Raw genomic sequence first — 6,462 nt, forward strand, 5'->3', positions numbered from 1 at the left:
ACTGAATTGGTGCCAAGAATCTTCTGAGATATCTTCAGGGCACAATCTCTCATGGATTGAGATACACTGTTAGAAATATGAAGCTGCATGATTATTTGAATGCTAACTCGGCACCCAGTGTGGAGGATCGCTAGAGCACTTCTCAGTGTTGGTTCTCTTTGGGTTTTGCTTCAATATCATGGATGAGTAGGAAGTAGAAATCGGTTGTTATAAGCACCACTGAGACCGAATACATAGCCACAAATTGAATTTAGAAGTACCTTAAGATGAGCAATGTCTATTCCATGCTATTATATGTACGACATCATGAATTATTGCTTTTATTTAACAACAGTAATAAAATAATTGTTGATTTGGTTTGCCATTACTAAAAATAATTTTTATTTTACTTTATTTATTTTTGGTGAGATATTGCGTTGATAACAATTATTGATTTGAATGGTTATTTAATGCTTTCATATCAAAATTTCCCATGCTATAGAAATTTTTACAATGGATTACATTATATGTAAAAATTAATAGATAATTGGTCTATTTGTTTGAATTTGAACATTACAATTATTTGTTTCAATCGTGGTTTAAGTTATCATTATACCTCTTAGAAATTAGTAATGTGAAGGATGAGCCATTGCATTCTTATAACTTTTTTTATTCCATATAAGTTGAAAAACTATATTAGGTTCTACGTAGCACCAACAATAAACATACAATTTGTACTAAAAGAAGCACCAAAAGCAACTAATGTAGAGACTCTAGAAATTAGCATATAATTAATTAGGTTTGAAATTTTAAAATTATATTATATTGTATTTGGAAGTTAATATATAATTAGTTTGTTTACATGCACTAGACCATTGTAATTATATTTTTCTATTTCAATTAAATAAATAATTATAAGTATTAAAATCAATGATTTTAATGGCGTGTCAGCACGTTCTTAGAAAAATTGTATTCCATACAAATTAAATAAAGGTACTAGGTTGTATATATAAATTAAACATATCCTTAGTCTGTTCATTTTAATGGGGCCATTGTATTTTTATTTTTGATTGATATTATCTCGTAAAATTCCCTTTCCATATAAATGGAAACAATTCATAATAAATACTAGCATCATTTTTAATTTGGTAGGTGTTTATGTCCTTAAGCAATGAAGTGTAGATATTTTAATATCATACATGTGGTTATAGTGCAAATATAGATGAACATTACTACAAGTCAAAATATGTTGATATTTGAAATTGAAGGAGTATTCTTCAAATCATACACCAAAGATGAACACAATTTTCATATTCAAAGAGAACTAGGTTGATAGTTTGGTGTTAGGTCTTAGTTTTTAAAGCTTTTTCATTCAGAAGTATTAAAATGTTTCTTAAAAAATTATAATTTCAAAATATGGACATTAATGTCACTGACTTAAAATGTTTCTTAAAAAATTATAATTTCAAAATATGGACATTAATGTCACTGACAAGTACATCTGAAAAGTACTTGAAAAGTCAAATATTGATATAGAGGACTTTAAATTTGCATGGGACAAGTCTCATTGTTATTTGCAAACAAAATTGGAAGCAAGGAGAAAAAGACAATTTTATGAGAAAAACTTGACTTTTATGTGGTCCCAATATGGAGATAATTATAAAGAATCAAATGTATTGCTAATAGATACAAGAAAGCATACTTTTCAATTCATTGGTTATCGATCGAACCACATCTTGATAAAAGCCTATACAAGAAAGGAGAAAGATACTTGACTTATGAAATTTTTATTCCCCTTCCTTAAGACACTTCATTGTATCAAAGAAAAACATGAGTACATTCAAATGTTCAATATAACATGTACTTAATTGTAGTGGATGGAGATAATTTCCTTTATAATTTTGTTGAAAAGTACATTCCAAAATTTCAATACATTTTGGACATAGTTTTTGTTGTATCAATTTGTATGATTTATATTTTTTGAAATATATGGGAATTGCCAATTATATTAAGATGTATATTTCTTATTATTTATATTTCTTTTTACAATGACTTTGTTGCTTGCCTTTTAAATTATCTTACACAAACATCAAGACATGTTATTTTTAATGATTTATGTTTACTTATATGCATCAATAATCATATATAAATGTGAAATATAAGTTTTGAAATAGAACTCCTTGCAAGCAAAGGTGTAATTCTTACTAAAGAAACTATAATAATTTACTTGATAAATGCTATGTGCACTATTCACTATTCACAATGGATTATTCACTATTAAGGCTAATGGGAAATGTGCCATAGATGAATGATTTGAACCTTTTGAAGCATAAGATATGTGATTTCTCAATTCATAATTTTCCTAAAATTATATGCTTAAATCAATTAATGGTTGTAGTTGCAATCATATAACAATGAAAATCGAAGGCACAAAGTTAGTTATTAATTGTTTACATATAAAATGCACTAATATGAGTGCATAAATATGATTTGTAATTTTTGAGATAAAAATATATTGTAAATAATTTTGCATTTCTTAAATAAACATATAATTAATGATAATGATTTCAAAGTGGACTATAAAGGTTTGGTTAGACACTGTCATGGATGAATTCTATCTTTGAACTTTAAGGCATTTAATTTCGTTACTTAAAGTTAATTTTTTGTAAATTTGTATTTTAAATAAACTAAAATTTTTAATCCATAATCCTATCACTTAATTTATTAAGGGTATTAATTTCATATTCTATTGTTTTGAAAAAAAAATCTATGTAAAAAAAATATCTTCTTAATAAAACATGGAATAATTAATTAGCAATGCGTTAAGTGGACCATCTAGACTCATTAAAGAGATCGGTCAAAAATGGTTGTATCTAAACTTTTTGCACCATAAGACATTGGTTTTCCCATCCTTATTAACATTTTTCATTTTCAATTCTTAAATATTTTATTTGTGGTTTTGATGCAGCCCAGGCCTCTCCCAGGCCACTTCTACCAGGATCCTTCTCACATCATGCATGTACGCATATAAAAGCTTTATGATTTATAAAATTTCATGCTTAGAATTAATCCAATTCACTACTCATCACTTCGGACATTTCCATAAGCGATCTCAAATATGTTGACAAAACTTAATTAAGGAGTGCACATCCCCCTTAAGATTCATCTGCCTACCTGTAGGTGAAGTCTTAATGACGTTTATATTGGTAACGATTCATATGCTATGGCAATGCTATATGTATGACTTACACAGTCTCGGTGCATTTGCACTGAACCAATAAGCTCGGCGATCAAACAATGACTCAACTCAGCAATACCACAACGAGGACTTTTGGTCTTCGGGAACCGATACTTCCGTGGTTGCAGCTACTTATATTAATTCGTTCGCAACTCAGAACTCGCCTGACGCTGGAGTACTTCGAGCCTATATAGATATATGAAACCAGAGACGATGCGTAACAACTCTTTAAACTTCGATACTCAGTCTTCCTTTACGTATTTTCATTCAACCCTCTTATCGCTCAAAGTCTGAGCTCCAGAGGTCTTCACGCTGGCTCAACCGACAATGCCTACACAATATAGTGTCTGTCCACCTCTGCATGATGGTCTGTCTCTGCTCGTATGCGGTTTTAGTATGTCGCTGTCTATTGTGACTTTCGTTCTTCCTCCATATAATTATTTATACGGTAATGCCGACAACCATATACATCCTCCGATGAATACACAGGCAGACTTACAACTCGGACCGCCACAGTTGTAAAGAGGGCACAGGCTAGAATGTATACATGGCACCGCCTCAACAATTCAACATACATACACAATCCAGAGTTAAATTTATGTCAAAGGAAATTCAAGGGTGGGAATTCCAAATTTCTACACAGACTTTTCATTAAATAATCTCGCCATTATAATTGCGCAAACCAGAGGAGTTTAATCTGGTGGTAATAAAACCAAATATGAATGCCGGTTTAATCCGCACAGTCTAATAGTAAACGGAGGAATAAAAGACCATTCACGCTATCTCAGAATTCACTAACAACAATCATGTCCACGCAAATCATACTTATATTCACATAAGCAAATATTCACAAGAGGTTTACATTCATGGCCAGATATGCAAATCTATGGCCCTTTTACAAACTGCCCGAAGGCTCCCAAGGAGAACTTCTCACACTCACTCCCTCACTCTCACACTTCCTTCTTGCTTCAATGCATATGAGGCTCTATAATTTATTAAACTTAGCATGCTCTAAAAATCCTAACTAAAGCTCATGCAATGCATACATATGGCAAAAGCATCTTTCTAGCTTTATGTTGTCTTTTTCCTATTCTAAAATAGAAAAGCTATCCTTATCCCATACTGATCCACATCCATCATTTTTATGCCTAAAAGCTCTCCTATTTTTATTTGAGAATATCTAATAAAATCCTAAATGCATGACCCATATGTCTATTATTTACAATAATTTCCCTTTGAGTTGATGCTCCCGCATCATACTCCCAAGGTAGAAAAATTTCATGATCTCCCGATCACATGTTCAGCTCCATGTTTGCCTGGATCCCATATCTTATACTGTAACTTTTCACTTGCCGCTGCTTTTGTATGTTCTTCTCCAGGTCTCCATATTTTGTGCTGCTTTGCTCCAGTAGCTGTACTCTTGCAATCTTCTGCTATCTTCCTCTTGCTGCTTCTCTTTTGTTCCACTCCTGCTGGTCTCTTCCAGAATTCCTTCATCATAATCCGCCTCATCATTTCAATTTCTTTGTCCAGCAGATTTTCTCCAGCTTCTTTAGTAAGACCTGTACTCACAAAACAATTGTTAGAATAAAAAATATAAGGCATCAGTGCCTCTTTTGCTGCTAGTGTCGCTCCACATGTTGCTCTAGCTGTACTATGAATGTTGCTGCCTCCCAAACTTCCTGTCCCCCTGCAACATTCATTTGCTTGTCACCTGCAATTTCATCTGCAACTTTTTCCTCAGCTTTCTCTAGCAACAGTTCAGTATGCTGCTCTGAGTTTCTTCCCAGCTTCTCTATCAACACTTCAGTATGTTGATTTGCATTCACCATGAGACTGTCAGCTAGTCTCGCCTTCTTATCATCTATCTCCAGGATATCTTTCTGCTCTCGTTCACTGTACTGAACTCTTTCATGTGATGCAATCTCCTTGTCATATTTTGGATTTTCCAACCAATATTCCAACAATGCAATTTCTCTGTAGCATTGCTGAAGCATCTCATCATCACCTGCATTCATACAAACTTCCTCTTGTTCTGTAACAGTTGCACAAGGTTGTACATCCTCCTTAGTAAAACCTCCACTAGTGTTTGGCCAATCATCAGCTGGTCCTTCTCTTTCTGCATCAACATCCTGATTAGGCTCCTTCTTCTCCATCTGCTTCTGATATCTTGCTAACTCATTATCGATCTGAACAGCTTTCAGGTTCAACTCTTCTTGCACAAACTCTAAAGTTTGTTTATCTTCCTGTGTTGTACTTGCAAACATACACAATTCATTAGTTTTTAAATCATGAGACTTTTCAGTCTTGACTTCTTCCTTCAACATTTTCCTCTTAATATATCTGCATGTGGGAATTTCAAACTCCAACTCTGACGCAAGAACTCTAAGTCCCTTTTTCAACCAGGCAATCATAATTTGCTTCAACCTTCTCTGCAGTTGTCGCCAAATCAGTCTCTTTCCCTTCAATCGAAAGATCCATTTTCTATTTTGATTTTTCCGCTCTTGTAGCCATTCTTCCAGCACCTACAATTGTACCTTCATTACTGCAATCTCTCTTTCTCGAACCTCTGCAGTCATTTCATTTCTGTGGCATTTCTCTAGGCTCATCTTCTTGCCATTTACCTTGGCATCCTTTTTCTTATGTCCTCTACCGTGGCTTTTTCTTGAACCTCTGCTATGACTATCAGTAGTCATCTTTTCCTTCGCCATGAGTTCCTCACCTATGCGTTGCATGAAGCCTCTACCACAACAAACTCTCTTGCTGCCACTTACCTCACCAATCCTTCCCTTTGAATCTGGTCTTTTGGTAATCATTGGTCCTCTGCTGGAACCTTTTGAGCATCCTCTACTGCTCCTATAGGCTTCTCCCATCTGCAACTTTATTCAACCTCTGTTGAATCTCCTTTGCAACAAGCCTCTGCAACAGCTAGTCCTCCTAGCTGCAATCTTACCTCACTAAGCTTCTCCTTACTTAGTCTTTTGGTAAGCACGGTCCTTTGTCTGGAACCTTCTCCTAAGAAACACCTTTGCTCCCTCTAGGCTTCTGCAATCTCCTTCCTCTCCTGAGAACACTTCAGTTGTCCTCTTTATCCAATTCCTTATTGGATTCTGCAGGTTCACTGCCAATTTTCTGCAACCATAAACTTCAATTACAAATTTCAAATCAGAAAATAATCTCACCTCTTAAGACCTTGCATGATCTTGTCCTCCCTTTGTTTCTGCAATCCTATTAACCCGTGAAGT

This window comes from Pinus tabuliformis, chromosome 8, assembly GCF_031772625.1.
Source record: "Pinus tabuliformis cultivar Carrire ecotype Pingquan chromosome 8, CPIR1, whole genome shotgun sequence".
Lineage (NCBI taxonomy): Eukaryota > Viridiplantae > Streptophyta > Pinopsida > Pinales > Pinaceae > Pinus > Pinus tabuliformis.